The sequence below is a fragment of the Triturus cristatus genome, chromosome 1_2 (assembly GCF_964204655.1).
Source record: "Triturus cristatus chromosome 1_2, aTriCri1.1, whole genome shotgun sequence".
Taxonomy (NCBI): domain Eukaryota; kingdom Metazoa; phylum Chordata; class Amphibia; order Caudata; family Salamandridae; genus Triturus; species Triturus cristatus.
The window spans coordinates 154,761,560-154,778,842 of record NC_140580.1 but is presented as its reverse complement, the minus strand read 5'-3'; positions in this window follow the sequence as shown (position 1 = coordinate 154,778,842).

Genomic DNA, 17,283 nt, shown 5'->3' with positions numbered 1-17,283 from the left:
ACGAGGTCGTCTTCGGGCGGCCCATGAACCTTTGGACTGCACCAAAACCAACATCCATCCACGACGTCCCGGACGTCCTCATGTCTGATTATCTGTACAATCTAACTAAAACGTTGTCTATCATCCACCAGCAGGTGCTGCACGCCATTCCCGATGTTTCCAGGGGCCCCGGGCACGACATCCAACCAGGTGACTTCGTCTTAGTGCGTAACTTCCAGCGCACCAAGAGTCTGGAGCCCCGGTGGACGGGCCCCCTGCAAGTCCTGATCACCACCCGAACAGCTCTTCGAGTGGAGGGGAAACGCAATTGGCTGCATGCACACCACTGCAAGAAGATATCACCGACCCTGACAACCACGGACAACGTCACCGCCCAAGAGAAACTCCTGAACAAAGACCGACCATCCCTGAGCCGCTGCCCGGATACAGAGACACTTGAATTGATTGAATATCCCGATCCCACTGTGCCATCCAAAGAAGGGTATAACTTGCGACGAAAGGAGAGAACTTCGGCTAAGCAGACCACAGGCTAAGTGGAAATCTCAGAGCGGTAGCCTAGTCACTTCAAAGGCCACCAGGAGAGAAACTAAGCAAAGTCTGTGGTTCTGCCCGCTACCGAGTCTCTCGAAGGTGATGGAAGCGCCCGACATGAAGGTGATGGAAGCAACCGGACGTCCGAAGATCCCCTACAGAAACCCAAAGACTGACCGAATGCACAGCTTTAAGACTATAACACTTTTTATTACCCTTCTCTTTTGCCTTCTCCTCATGGTCACCTTCTGGATCATGGAGGAGAACACACCCGCTCATAAGACATTGCTGACCACCGTTCAACCTACCACCACGAAGGAGCACCATCTGATCTCACTTTCACCCCAACTCCGAGAAAGGCGTAAGGAGTTCTGGAATAACTCTTTTGTGCAGTTGCTCCACCAACACAATCTTGCCACCAACGCCACTAACTGCTGGATCTGTGGATTGCTACCACATGCCACTGGGCACTCAATCCCTTTCATCCCTTCACCTTTTTCTGTCCATGGTTCCTGCCTCGCCTGGCTGATCCTCCTGCAGGAGAGCTACAAGGACAATGCCACTTCCGGCAGAACCATGTCACACTTCTACCATGGGTTCTGGCTGAACAAAACTGGTAGAACCTCCGCCCTCTTCTGCCCTCTGAGATCGAACACTTCCTTTCACATGGACATCCCCGCCAAAGAACAAATTGAAATGCAAGTGTTCAACAATCCAGCCAGACCCACCTTCTCTTACCTCCGAAAACGGACCGCCGCCACCCTAACAGTGGCCCTGTCCGTCATCAACATCACTGAATCTGTATGCCTCGAAGGCCTGGGGACACAGCTGGTGGGCCACAGCTCCTGCCTCATCACCCGAACATTGGACTCAGTTGACCCACCCTCCTTTGTTGCCTCCCCGAATATGTACTTCGTCTGTGGTACTAAGGCCTACACCTGGCTCCTGAAAGGTTGGGGAGGCACCTGCAACATCGCCTTTGTCCTTCCTCCAACGTATGTGGCTCCAGCAAACCATCACCGACAGAAACGGGCCAAAGACATTGTGCAGGCCGACTCCACCGGAGCACAGTTCATGGACGCAGTCAAAGGCCTTGTTCCACTCTGGGGCCCAATGGCAAACAGCCGTGCCATCCGCCACTTAACCCAGGCAGTCGAAACGGCAATGAACATTACGGCTGGCGCCCTCGCCAACAACACCGCCGAGCTCCAGGCCGTCCGCTTAGTGGCCCTTCAGAACCGCCTCGTTCTAGATGTGGTTCTGGCTGATCGTGGAGGAGCATGCCGCATCATTGGGTCCAGCTGTTGCACCTACGTACCAGACAACTCACCCTCAGTCTACAAAGCAATTGAACACCTCCACAGACTGTCCACAGAGGTCCATCAAGAGCAAGAAGAATGGTCGCTGGGGAGTTGGTTTTGGGACGCTATTAAAAGTTGGGGATGGAGGCTGTTTTCATTTATCCTAATACCGATTGTGATACTATGTGGATGTTGCTTGGGGATTCAGTGTCTGCCACCTTTATGTTCGCTTTTTATGAACTGCATCTGCCCTAAGACTTTGAACTTTGAAACAGAGCGGATGAAAGCCCTTTATGAGGTAGAGGTCCGTAGTATTATGGGGATAAATCCGAACTAGGCAAGCTGGCGAGACATGTTAAAAGGGAGGACTGTGGAAATTTAGCGTGCAAACTGAACATTATCTGCGCCATCTTGCCTCTCCCCAGCGCCACGCATAGCAAATGCACGGTCGCCATTTTAGGCACCCCACTCTCTCTCCCCGCTCACTCTCGATCGCCAGCGCTTTCCCCCGGCGCTGCGAGCATCCCCCGCGCGCCGGCCACCCCCGCTCTCTCATACAGGCCATAAACCCTCTCCTTCTGCGCGACCCTGCTACGGAACCACATCCGACCGACATCCCATACATGGTCATGCCTCTCCTTTGATAACCCCCTTCCTCTGCGCCCCATTGTCCGAACTGGTCCCAGGCCATCACCTAGCCCTGCGGATGCAGTTTATTGCCCCTACTGTAAGGGAAACACCCCGCATCAAAGGGATTACAGTAGATCAAAGCCCCTACCCCCTGAGACCCGGCCGGTTGCACATACCCCCGGGAATTAGCGGAATTCCCTGCTGCGCGATAGCCATCTCCCACTGCGGGTAGGGTGGGAACCTCTACTGTAACTATGTGTGGGATCGGATCTGAGCCGGGGCTTCAGGGGATGTTCTTTCAGGCATCAAGAGAATCTCAAGAATGTACTATATGTAATAAAGCAATAAACCGGTGTATAAGAGACCAGGTCTCAGAGATGCGGTTAGAGCACCTCGTGACGATACCTTGCTGTCTGATCTGATGTGTTCTGCTCCGACGGAATAAAACTTTGTTTCCTGCCTTCCAGTCTCCGGCGCCTGCCTCTTTTATTGGTAAATTATCGAGTGGTATGAGAGGCGATTACCGCCGGGCAAATACTTGAAAGGTTATCGACTGAAACTGCCGCTACCATTTAACACTACGGTGGAGGTGGCTCTGTGGAAGATGTGTGGCTGGCAGGGGTCCATGGGGGCTCCTGAGTGGGTGCTCTTCATGGTCGTGGTGGTATCTTCAGTGGTGGCTGGTGTCCAGGCGCAGATGGTGGGCTGGCTGTCATTGTCGGAGGGGAGGGTGATTTCTGAAGTCTGTTCGCTGAAGTTGTTGTAGAGGGCCTTGATTTTCAGGTGGAAGTAGGAGCTGAGCTTGTTGCAGATGTCCTGGGAAGGCGTGACGTCCATGGCTTTGCTTAGGGGTTAGGTGAACTGCTGGATGATGTTGAAGAGTTCCTTTGAGTTGCTGGTGTTGGTGAGGATTTTGTTCCGGATGAAGGTCCTCTTGGTGGCTCTTATGCGTTGGTGGTATTCTGTGTTTGCGTTCTTGTAGGTGTTCCGGTCTTCGGTGGTTTTGCTGTTTTTCCCACGTTTTTGGAGACATCTGCAGGAGCATCTGGCTTCTTGGAGGACAGTGGTCAACCAGGTGGCCTTCAGGGGGCGCTGTCGGGGTGGCGGAGGGGTGCGATCTTGTCTGCGCAGCTAGTGATCCAGCGGTGTAGTTCCTTGGCTGCAGAGCTCGCATAGGTTGTGGCGGAGGGGGGGTCGTGGAAGAGGGTGGAGTTGTGGTGCTCCTCTGTGACCTTGCTCCAATTCCTTCATGGCAGTTGCGGGGCGGGCTTGTGTGTGGTGGTGGTGTTGAAGGAGAAGTGTACGCAGTGGTGGTCTGTCTAGAGGGGCTGTGAGGTGTGGCTCAAGTGGATGTTGTGTCCCTCCTGCGAAGGTAGGGTCGAGGATGTGTCTGGCCCCGTGGGTGGGAGTGGTGAGCTGCTTCAATCCGAGCATGGTGAGGGTGTTCAGTAGAGAGGTGGAGTAGGGGTCGCCGCAGTTGTCGAGGTGGAAGTTCAGGTCGACGATGAGTATGTAGTCCGTGGAGGCGATGGCGTGGGTTGCGATGAGGTCAGCAATGGTGGTGGCGAAAGAAGAGCGTGGCCCTGGGGGTCTGTAGCTGAGGGTGCAGCAAACCATGGAGTAGTGTCGCGCTGGAGGTGGAGAGTCAGAGGGAACTCTTGTGTGCTATGGTGAGTCCCCCTCCTAGGCAGTGGGGGTGCTCCTTCCTCTGGATCTTGTATCTGTCTGGAATGGTGGTGGCGATGTCGGGGGCAGAGGTGGTGTTTGTCCATGTTTCCGTGAGAAAGGTGACGTCTGGCAAGAGGGTGTCGAGGAGATCCCATATCTCCATGGCGTGTCTGTGTAGGGAGCGCATGTTGAGGAGGAAGCTCTTCAGGGCTCCGGTGTTGTTGGCGTCCGGCATGGGGGTAGCAGCCGTGGTGGTGCAGAGGGTGGTGAAGGTTCGGTGGCAGTGGTGGCAAGAGAACTCGCCAAGGGTGGTGCTTGGCGTTGACAGCTGGCAGTTGTTGTTTCTTCAGGGGTTGAGTGCGAGGAGGGCTGCTGATTTGTATCGGTGGGTGACCAGATAGCCTGGGTCCCTGGCGCTGGTCGCGGTCGGGTCATGGACAGGCTCAGACAAGCTTGCCTTTGGTGCACCTTCAGAGTGCCAGCGGCGTGTCTGCACATCGGCCGCCATTAAATAGGGGAGGGGGTGGGAAGTGCAGCTGGGCGGTGGCAGGGGGAAATGGCAGGTGGAAGGGGCCATGGGGGCAGCAGCGGCAGGAGAAAAGGGTGGCGAAGGGGCACGGATAAAAGGACAACCAGGGAAAATGTGAAAAAGGCACTAAGCAAGACAGCAGAATACAAATGGCACAACACAAGAAGCACAACACATCACAACACAAGAAGGCAAAATAGCACTATATATATATATATGTTTTTTCAGTTATTATATTGATATATGTGTGAGTATAGATATATACATATTTACTGAAAAAATCAAAGGTTCCAGAGACGTTATGGGTAGGCTCAGGTTTCACTCAATCAAAACCAGTGAAATTCAGCAGTTAAAGTTCGCTGAGTTAACAATAACTCACGACCCCAATGCACTTTTTATGACCTCACATATTACATCACTCATGACATGGCCAGTGACATCACTCATGACATCTCAAATGACATCACTAACTACATACTTTAGTGACGGAGAGTGTGTTTTCAAAATGTTTATGAGTGTTAAATACATGATGGGGTATACAAGTGACTGTATGGGTGAGTGAGTGAATGTGAGATCTGCTGTATGGATGAGTGTGTGCTTCTGTCAGTAACTGTATAGGTGAGTGAGTATGTGTTAGTATCCGTACAAGTAAGTAAGTGAGTGTGGGTGTGTATCTGTATAGGTGAATAATGTCTGTGTGATTGACTGTATGGGTGAGTGAGTAGGTGTGTGAATAGCTCTATGCGTGACTGACTCACTGTATGAGTGGCTGTATGGGTGTATGAGTGGATATGTCAGTGGCTGTAGTTTTTGAGTGAATTGGGTGTATAAGTGGCATATAGGTGAGTGGATGTGTGTGTAGATTTATGTACTAGTGAGTGGGTGTGCAAGTACTGCTATGGGCACTTTGCTCTCACTTGTTCAACGTGAGCACACTTTGCTTTTTACCCCCAGAGAGCCGCATCTGAGTAGCTCACGGGGGTAAAAAGTCATGCCGGCTCCCGCATAATGCGGGACCCGTCCGAGACCGCGGGTGCCTTCAGGCTTCCCCCACAGTCCACAACCAGCTGGCCATGCCCTGGGGAATGGGTCCCCGGGGCCAAAAAATTGCCCTGGTGAGGGGCAGCTCGCCCCCCTCCTTTTTTTTTATTTAAAAAAGAAAATCGCCGGGCCCCGGGGCATGGGTTTCCTGGGACCAAAATCGGCCTAGAATCACAGGATATTTGAGCCTTCGCCGGACTCAACCTGGTCCCCCAGCTTCAAGATCAGCCGCTCTAGCCCTTAAGCCACATCCTCCCCCATTATAGCCTGTTAGTAAAACAAGAACAAAGAGACTGCTCACTTAAGGGCTATAACCTGAATGCCTTTAACTTGTAAGCTCCGCAAAACATTTTAATGGTGGATGGTGGTGAAAGTAACAGGTAGGTCTAATAACAAGGGATCTAATACAGCCAGCATGGCCCACAGCCTGCAAGTCTTCCTGTACAGCTAGCAAGACCTAATCTGTGCTACGCCCTGATCTAAAATAGCCATGGGCAAAATTGTAAATACACAAGTAAATTCTCATGAAATGTGTGCATATCTTTTCAGGCGAAATTCACAACATTTCAAATGTTGGACTGTGGCACAAACAGATAATGCTTCGGACGAACTGTAAAACTGCCATGGATAAACATTTTCTACTCGAGCAACGCTCTTGCAAATATCTTGTAGAATCTTTTCACAAAAGGTATGCCATTTTGCAAAATTTTCATGGGAGATACAACTCGAATACAACTCTTATACCACAACATTCCGCATTCTTCTCTTGAAAATGATCTGCATTTCATGAAAAAATATATATTGGGACCCCTGATACTCCTCTACTCTTAAAACACCCTGGGGTGTTTTGCAAAACTAAAGGGCATATTTTCAAGGCGCCTGCTCCACCGCTGCATCGCTCTTTTTTGATGCAGCGGTGGCGCAGTGTGCACACCCATATTTACAAGGCCTCACAAATCCACTTTACATGGCTTTTCATGACCTCGTAGATATGGAGTGAGGCAAAGAAGTGCAAGTCGCTGTGTTGCCTTACTCTGCGTCAAAGAGGTGTTCTAAGGGTGTTGCAGTGGGTGTTTCCATTCAGCACCCATGGATTTTAACGCATTTCCAGATTTACAAGGAGTTGTAAACCTGGTAATGTGTTAAAAGTCTACGCCTCCCAGGTAAGGCAGAACGAGGAGAAACATCTTTATTTTCCCCATTCTTTCCTCTTTTTATATTTGCGGAATTCTACATAGAAGATAGAAAAAACCTCCATTGATTGATTTTGTGTAGGAAGGTGTCCCTTCCTGCACAACAATAATTCCTACAATGCAGACATCCTTGGACCATGGTGCAAGGGTGCCTGCATTGGCGCTAGGCAGCCAATTGAGTGCCAGTGCAAAGAAAAGGACAGGGATGTATTGTGTTGCCATAAATATAATTGCAGCCCTGCACTTTCCTTATGGCACGGTGCAGCAAGCTGGCTTGGGGTGCCGTGGTGCGTCTGTTTCTTGTAAATATGCCACCTAAGCTCTTAAGCTGCAGACCTCAAACTCCTTCAGCTAACTGCTCTAAAAACTGCTGACTTATCCTCTGGTTAATTAGAAATAAATGTTACGCATAAATACATACAGGCCTGTCCAGATTCTCTATAGTCTCTAAAATCTATGCCAAGATAAAGCTCTATGCACAGCTATATATCACATACCAGGCTTCTCAAACATACCCTCAGGCTTGCCTCTCATTGAGAGCCCTCCTTCCACTAAATCTGGACTGATTTGTAGACACCTTAGTAATCTGTGGAGTGACCCATACCCTTTTGAAAACCACAGCTGTGCACCTTCAAGGCCAATCAACTCACAATCTGGGCAAAATGTGCCCCAGACACCACCCCTCACTGGGCTATTAGAGCAAGCGATATATATCTATCAGGCTGTGTCACACTATGAGATCTGAAACCCTACTTCTCTTCCATCCTAGAACATCTATTCAAAGTGTTGAGAATCCCCTCTATTTGCCAATATGTCTTCCAAACCAGATTGTTAGCTATGAAGGCCATAACACTGTCCCTATCTAACCAAAATCTTCAGCAGGAACTATAAGAAGTAATACGTCGTGCAGTAAACAAAATCCTTTTCCTATTGCTATAATACACACATGACAAAATAGCTTACGTTTCTGTGGGACCAACAGGGAAAACAAAAGCCTTGTGTCAGCATTCACAGTATAATGTAAGTCCTTGGTCACTCCAAAATGTAAACATAAAACTAATTTAAAATACCAGATTCACCTTCAATAATTATCACAAATATAATATAAGTACAAAATCAGTTCAATATAAAAAAAATAAACAATCACCATTCTTTGCTAGCACAGTGAGCTGAGTTGCAAAGAAAAAGAGTAAAACTGTGTGACGAATTGAGTTATCAGGGTGAATCACAAAAATCATTACTTTAACTTGTGCATAACCCTCAGGTGGCGTGGCACAAATGCAGTCATGCTTAACTTATTGTAAAGGTGTAAAATATTTTGCAGCATGCAAACAGTAAATAAATGAAAACACAATACAAGATAAATCCTATACCAAATAGAGTACATTTTAATCAATAACATAATACCAGAATGACAACATTCCAATCAGTAGATCCACAGATATTAAATTTCAAAGTGAAAAATAGCGGCAGGAGGGGTAAGATTTACTATTCCACCTCTAGTCTGTGCAACAGTAAGGGAAAGAGTTGGGCATTGGAGGCGACTCCGGAGGAATAATATAAACTACTCCCACTCCAGTCTGTGCAACAGTAGGTAAAGCATTGGACTTTGGACGAATTAAATATACTATTCCCACTCCAATCTGTGCAACTGTGGGCAAAGTGTTGGACTTCAGAGAGGTAAATTTAAGATTCCCACTCCAGTCTGTGCAACAGTGGGGAAAGTACTTCACTTCAAACACTTTACATATTTGAATAACCCTATTAATTTAGAACAAATATAAAACTCTTAGGGCCTCATTGTGAATTTGGCGGTGCAGGAGTGGGACCGCCCCGTATCCGCACCACCAAACCTATGTACAAATCGCCCATCAGATTAAGAGTTTTCTCTGTCTGGCAGACAGGTCTTTGGCGTTCCCAGGCCGGTGTCTATGAAATGGGCACCACAAGGGGAATGTCAAAAGCAGTCCCTTCACAACATGGACTGCTGCAGTCCATGCCATGCAGGTACTGGTGCGCATGCACACAGGGGAACACATGTTGTGCCCCCCTGTGTGCACCCACATGGTGTGATGCACAAGGAGGCCCTGTAGGACCCCCTTCCTTTCCTCACCACCACACTTTTCATTGTGGTCGCGGTGAGGAAACTCGTAATATGCTTGGCAGGGCTGCAGCGGCCCCACCAAGCATATTGCGGACTCAATACCACTGCGCCACCATCAGTGATCTCTAATCCCTGGCAGTTGCGGTTGTCCTAGAGCAGCCCGACCACCCTGGTCATAATGGGCCAGTCAGAAGACCGCCACTACTGCACCCCCATGAGTCTGGCGGCCCGTGGACCACCAGACTCGTAATGAAGCCCTTAGCATGAACATTATTAATTAATCAAAATAAATACAAAAAATGAAGAAAAAAAAACAATTTATATGAATATTAAACAATTTACTAATTATTGATTCATTTAAATAATGTTATTTATTTATTACTTAATTAACTTCCCACAAATACTCCCACAAACCCAGCAGCCTGTACTTAAAATATAAGTAAAATACTTAAGTATAACACAATATACATCATTGATATTTAAGCAATGAAAAATGAATAATTATTTGTTAATTAATTATTACTTAATTAACATTTCACCCTCTACCCCTACAAGCCTAGCAAACCGCAACTAAAATATAACTAAAAGAAATCAATATTACATAATGTATAGAATTAATTCTCAATGAAATAATGAATAAGTAAAGGATTGTTAATTATGTTTTACTTAACTATCTTCCCACTCTATACCCCTACAAATCCATCAGCCCATACCTAAAATATAACTAAAAATATAATTATTACACAATTTACATAATGAATCATCAGTTGAATAATTATTAATATATTAAAAAGTTAATTGCTCGTTATTACCAAATTAACTTCCCACCCTATACCCCTACAAACCTAGCAATCCACTACAACACTTTAAATAACTATCAGCAAATAAATGAAGAATTATTTTAATAAAAGTACAAACTACATTTTAAAATATTTTAACAATTATATCAACAATAATAACACATAAAATAGATATATGAATTAAAAACATATGCAGATAATTAAAAAATGAATTTTTTAAAACCATGGTATTGTAAACAATATTAACAACAATGATATTCATGAACAACGATATTACCTGAAAAATTGATATTCTTGACAATGAAATTTCCACATCACAATATTTTTTTCACAATATTTTTTAGGATAGTTCTGTACCTCGATATTTACAACCCAATTTTTTGCCTAAATACAGGGAAAGGGGGCCCCATAACAATATTTCTCTTTATTTCTATTATTTCATTTTTATTTAGTGAGCTGTGGATCCTGTCCTGAAAGACAGCAGAACACTCGCCAGTTAATGTGGCATCCACTGAAAAGTATACATGAACATGAAGAACAACTGTTTTGAGAGGTGGCGAAAACATCTTAAGTGGGTATTCCTAATCTTGGGAGCACTGCCAGAGAACGAGGTGGGCAATTTGGAATTTTGTGGAGAGGAGATGTGTTTGTCCTTCTGATACAGTTTGTTAGGTCGAGCATTCAAGACCCCTTGTATATACTTTAGTATATACTTATATGTGTATGTGCTTTGTAGGCTCTGGTGATCAGCCCTAGGACTTGTCTGCTTCCGCTTAGGGACTCTTTTTTTCTGTTCAACTGCATCTATTTAACTGTCTTGATAGAAAATGACCAGTAGAGGTCAGTAAAATACTAGAATTGCTTTCTGCTTGTTCAACTGCCTCTATTTAACTTTTCTTGATAAAAAACGACCAGCAGAGGTCAGTAAAATACCAGCATCACTTTAGCATTCCCTAGATTCCAGTCCATAGAAGCTGTCTTCCACAAGCACCCATAGACAATAATGTTTTTTTCAAATCTTGTATTTTCAGTGATACGACCACCGAAGGAACTGATTTTATATTAAAAACAGGGCTTTGGACTATACCATTTCCCACTGAAAGGCAATATTTCACTCCATGTGTTCACATACCTGGCATGTCACGCAGTTTGGTGCTTACTTTTCCTCCATGTTAAAGAACAGTAGATGTTTCAGCACTCGGGCTAATGTGCTGCATGGCTAAATACATATAAGCTCCCAAAGATGAGACCGATTGCATTGCAAATGCTTGTTTTTAAATAGATACTAATATAACATAAAATAATAGAACGTGCCATTAAACCTGATGCTGATCATTATGAGGCTTTCTAGCATTGCAAAGGCAGAGGGCGCTCCTGCGCAGTATACTAAAGTAATTGTGACCGTCATAGGCCGAACTATCTGGCATAAAAAGAGACCTTAAAATATCCTCACCCCCTCTGTTTTTCCATTCTGAAACTAGGATCTCTAAAACATATAGAGCCCATTTATGTATTGTATACACTCATACATGCACTCCACGTTGTATCCACAGGGATGCTTTCCAAAGTGGCCTATTCACTGCTTTAGTATTATTACAGTCCTATTTCAAGTTTATATCCCACAGACACATTTAAACGTGGAGCATTTGAAAAATGCTGCACCATTTTTTGATGTTCTTGCCCAATTTAAATTATTACCTAGGGAGACGAAAAAGCATGAAATCATGGCAGCAATTTTATTGAAATTGCATTACATTTTGTTTTGAAGATCAATATACTCTTTATTTGAGTCAATGCAGTCACGGGGATGCTCTAAAAGCTTTAAGTAACAGCAGAAACATTTAGAAAGGTTTGTGAGGCGAAAATAAAAGTAAAATGGAAGGAGACAAGGGAACATTTAATTGCCGAGGCTGCAAGACTGAATCATCTATGAGACATGTGATTGCGGGAACCAGGCACAGAGTACGTGCGCTTACTTCTAAGTTCTCAATCAATATCATATTTCCCTTTCTTATCATTTATATCTACATATTTATCTGTCATGGTACAATTAAAAAAATATATATTTTATGACAGACCGTATTTTAAAAGAAAAGGAGAGGGCAACACATGCCAAATATCAATTGACACCACCACCTATGCCAAAACAACAATCTGATCTCTTAGCCCCACAAAAATGCAGTCACAGGGAGCACACAAGTCAATCACAGGAAAGATTGCCAAACACAAACCAATCACTGGACTGAATGTTGTCTTTGCTGTGTGCTGTCTGGGGTTGGCCTGCAGTGGCTGTTTCTGCCAAGGAAAGGACAAGGACTTTGCTGTGTGCTGTGTGTGTATTTTTTGAGGAAGATCTCCAAGGGTCTGCAGTAGAGCTTGCCTCCTGTTTTGATGTCTTAGGGATACAAAGACTTCACCCCCAGCTACCCTGAACTTCCATGCTGGGTGTCTGACCTGCCAAGAGGTGCCTGTTGCTATTCTGGGCGTCTGGAGGTTATTCCTGCTGTTGGGTGCTGGGAAAGCAATGCAACGACGAGAAGCGTGACGCATCTAAATCTGTTTCCGACGCATCGCCAAAGCAGCCGATGCAGCGCTGCCCACGACTCGAGAAATCGCTGCATTGAGTGCACTGATCTACGGAGTCCGAGATCACTGCACCGATTCCGATGCAGGCCTGGCTGTGCGGCTGCAAGAACCAATGCATTGTGGGGCCGCGGCTGCAAGAACCAATGCATTAGGGGTGGGCGGAATTTGCGAAAGTTATCACGAAAATGTTAAAAATCTCCGCAAACACGCGGAAATATCACGAAGATGCAGAAGTTTTTTTCCTGCCCGTTCGCAGTATTTTCTGCGTGGTCGCGGTTCGCCAACTTACCCATGCAGTTGCTCGCGGGTGCGGTCATCTTGTTTTCACTCTTCTCGCGTGCATGATCGCGAGAAGAAAGACGTGATCGCGCGACCAATGACATTACTGCGGGCGCGAACTGTCGCGAGACATCGCAAATGGCTACCAACAATCCAACATCTCGTGGAGAACGCAACCGGATCAGGAAAACTTGTCGAACGCGGGGATACAGGTAAGGCGATCGCGCGCGCACGAGAATGTATTATTTTACAGCGCGAGCAAGAAACAAATTATCGCTAAGCTGCGGAATGCGGAAATTTTGACATATTCGCGCTCTCCGCGGAACGCGAAAATGTCAAATTATCGCAATTTCCGCGAGCAGAACAGAAATTTAGCCCAGGCCTACAATGCATCCCCGATCCTCACACATCGCTTCTGGGCACCACGCCTGTAAAAATGCCTGGGCCACAGTAAGAAACCGATACACCACCTTCCTGGACAGTAAGAAAACAACGCATCACCTCCCCGGAAGGTAAGAAACCGACGCATCACCACCCCTGAATGGCAGTAAGGCACTGACGCATCACCTCCACTGAAGTAAGGAACGGATGCATCACCTTTCCTGCGACAATTTTTGTTTGTGCGATGCCGCATCTAAGGTACTTAGTGTGAAAAGTATCACATCTGCAATTTGCTTTGAACCCAACTGTTTCTACCTTTTGAAAGTCATATTTCTATTACTGTATTGTGGATTTCTGTTGTTTTCGTCTTGTTTTGTTCAGATAAAGATTACCTATTTTTCTAAACTAGTGTGGTGTCCATTTGTAGTGTTTTCACTGTATTTCTGTATGCATACACAAATGCTTTACACACTGCCTCTGAGATAAGCCTGTCTGCTTGTGCCAAGCTACCAAGGGGGTGATCAGGGGTTGTTTTAGAAGTGTATCCCACTTACCCTGACTAGGAAGAAGGGTCCCTACTTGGACAAAGGTGCAAACCATTGCCAACTAGAGACCCCTATTTCTAAGAGTGGTGGTCAGCGGTGAGGATCTGGACTTGCATTTGTGCCCTACATACAGTGATTGGTGTGCACTTCTAGTATAGTGCAGACCATTACACAACCACATACTATTTTTCCCTGTTTCCTTTTGGAATTTGATTGTTGGAACTCTGATTAGTTGTTGCACGTGTGGGGCCTTGTGAAAATGGAAATCAACTTTTGGCTCCTGCACATCTACAAGATGAGGGATCTAAAAGTATTTTGCAAGGAGAAGGGGCTACCTGTGAAGAGGAGATACACAAGGCAGGATCTTAAGGCAGCCCTGCATAGTTATGAGGTGCTACGCTGGGAGGCAACACTATCAGAATACTCTGAAGAGGATTCTGAGGGGCAGGATCCCCAGCTAGAATACCAAGAGGGCAGTGACACTGAGGAGGAAACATTATGGGAAAGATTGGCTTATGAGGAGAGGAATCGGATTCGTGCTTGTGCTCGTGACCGGAGGCTGAGGCAACTAGACCCGGGAGTACAAGGAGATAGAGTGAGACTTAGCTGACAAAGCAATGTGTGTAGCTCAGGAAGTGAGGTTGGCGGGGCTGGAGTCCAGCTCAGATGGTGGCAGCACAGAGGTGTTATTTAGTGCAGAGTGAACAGTACACACACCCAGAGATGTGGCGCTTGACATGACAGAGGGGGTCGACACATGCCAGGGGTTCAGGTTTATGAGGTAGCTCCATTGGTGCGCAGAGTCCCTGAAGTGGATTGGGGAACTGGCACAGGGGATCATATTCCTAGTGGAGAGAGAGACACTCTTTTGACTCTAGAAGAGAGGTTCAGGGAGAGGGGTTACCCCCATGGTAGAAGTTCTGGTGAGTGTGGATACCACTCATAAGAGTGTGGGTTGAGTGACAGAAACAGTCAGACACTGTCTTGCAAGTCTCAGGAGAGTGATGTGGGGTACTTGTGTGAGGCACTGGATGGTGAGGCAAAGGGTGGCTTGTTTAAGACCTGTGAGAGGCTGTGTGATTCAATTGTTGGAGAGCATATATTAAGTCCCTGTTTTCCAGAGCTATGCAAACACCTGGTGGAGTGTGAGTTCTCTGACCCCAGGGAGCTCATACTAGAGGCAGACCTTTTGTTGGATTCCAGAGGGTCTGAAGAAGTATCTGGGGGGTGATCCTGAAGGAGGTGGCTGAGGTTTTCCCCAACCAAGGGGCATATTATCAAGCCAGGCGATAAAATTATCGCCGCTTTAGCGGCAGAAAACTGCCGCTAAAACGGCGATAATGGGCTTGATAATATGCTCTATGGAATTCCAATTGAAGCCCATGTTAGATGTCCTTCACATCTAACATGGGCTTCAAATGGAATTCCATAGAGCATATTAGCAAGCCCATTATCGCCGTTTTAGCTGCAGTTTTCTGCTGCTAAAGCGGCGGTAATTTTATCGCCGGTCTTAATAATATGCCCCCAAGTGAGGTTGGGGAAGGTTGTGGTGGCCCATATAGGTTGCAGAGTAAGGGGAGGGATGTAGGGTCCTATGTCCTGTCTCAAAGGAGAAGGAGTGGAAGGGGGCTATGTCCCAAGGTACCTAAAACCCAGTCTCAAGTCCTGGTTGGTTCTATGATGGAACACCAGGAGGGGGGCCTGGTCTGTACCGGGAGGCCATCCCCTGAGGGGGATCCCAAGGTGTCATTTGAGCTGGGGGAGACTGCTGTAACCAGCATTCCATCAGCTCTGGTGTCTGGCGGCACCTCTCCAGTTGGGAGAGGTCATGAGTCCAGAAAGAGGGGTGAGGGAGGGCGCAGTCCCCAGTGGAAGGACCAGTGGAGTTGTCAGCCCGGAGGTCAGAGCACCCCAGGACTGACCCTGGTGAGGCCACTTCTGGCCCGGGGAGTCTTCATGCTCTGTCAGGTGGGCAGAAGCCTGGAGACCTGCGTCAGGCAGGCTCCTAACTCCAGAGGAATGTGTTTCCCTTGGGGAGGTTGGTATACTCCCCCAGAAGTCCTGGGTTACCAGGCACAGGTCCAACCTAAGGGTACAGACCCTGGATTGGAAGGCCAGGTTCATGGTGTCCCCACTGACCTGGAGGAAGGGGCGACTGCTAACAGTGCCGCTACTGATTTTTCTTCTGGGGGCACCACTCTAGGTGGGAGGGTGCAGGGCCCCAGTACAGGGGGTGGGGAGAGGGCAGTGTCACCCCTGACCCCTGCTAAGTCTAAGGGTACAGACCCTAGGCTGGGAGCCCAGTTGCAGGATAGAACCCCTGAACTGGTGGGCCAATTGTGCAGGGCACCTGCCACAGGTACCCTGACAATTCTGGAAGGGGGACCACTCCAAGTGGGAGGGTGCAGAGCCCCAAGGAGGAGGACCAGATGCAGGAGAGCCCACCCCAGTCCCCTGTCCCGTCTCAGGGTACCGACCATGGGCTGGTGGGTCAGTGTCAGGATGTCATCTCTGACCTGGCAAAAGGGAGAGTGGACAAAGAGTGCCAGGCAACTGAGGCTACTGACCTCCATTTTCTGACGCCACAGAGGTTTGGAGGCTGAGAGGCATAAGACCTGGGTCTCATCACTGACAACTGTCAGTGGCCACTGTGACTTGCTGTCCTGGTGGACAGAGTAGCCCCTGGGGGGGGGAAAGGAGTCACACCCCGGGGTGGACTCGGCCACACCACTGTGTTGGTCATTTGGGTACTGTCTACCTGCTGTGACACACCTGTGAGCAAGCTACGTTTAGGTGCTGCACAGATGGGGTTCCCAGGTGAGAAGGATGGTTCCCCATGGGTTAGCTTAGTGGGCCCCGAGAGAATGGACAGAGGCATCCAACGGGCTTCAGAAAAGCATAGAACCAGAAGGGCCCCCGCTGTTGTGGGCCATGTCTAGGCTCTATCACCTCAAGCATGGAAGTCCATAAAGGGATTGATTAGTCTACCCTGGCTTTCGGCTGGAAGGGGGTTATGTTAGACCTGGCTTGTCCAGCGGGTTTATCCCCAGACTTTTTGCTTTTGGGCCTTCTGTTTCTGACCTGTTTTTATGATTGTGGGCACTTTTCTATTGCCGATCAGTGCTAAAGAGCATAAGCTCTCCCTGTAAACTGTCATTATGGATTGGTGAATCCATGATTGTCATATTTGATTTTCTGGTAAGTCCCTAGCACAGTGCACTGTGTGTGCCCAGGGCCTGTAAATCAAATGGTGCTAGTGGGCCTGAAGCACTGATTGTGCCACCCACATAAGCAGCCTGTAAATGTAACTCAGACCTGCCACTGCAGTGTCTGTGCACAGTTTGGTACTGCCATATCGACCTGGCAAGTGCACCCACTTGCAAGGCCCTAATCTTCCCTTTCCTTACATGTGAGTCACCCCTAAGGTAGGCCCAAGGTAGGACATGCCCTGATGTGTGTGGCATGTCCTGATAGTGAAATACTGCCAGTTTCGTTTTTCATTATTGAAAGGCTATGTGTCCCACAGGAAAGAATGTGTGTTTATATATATATAACATCTTATAAATATAACTTCCCATTCGGACAAGATAGAAAAATGGAGTTTAGTATGACTGAACTCAGAATATAAAAATACATCTTAGTAAAGATGATTTTTATACTGTGTGTTTGAAAATACCACTTTTAGAAAGTGGTTA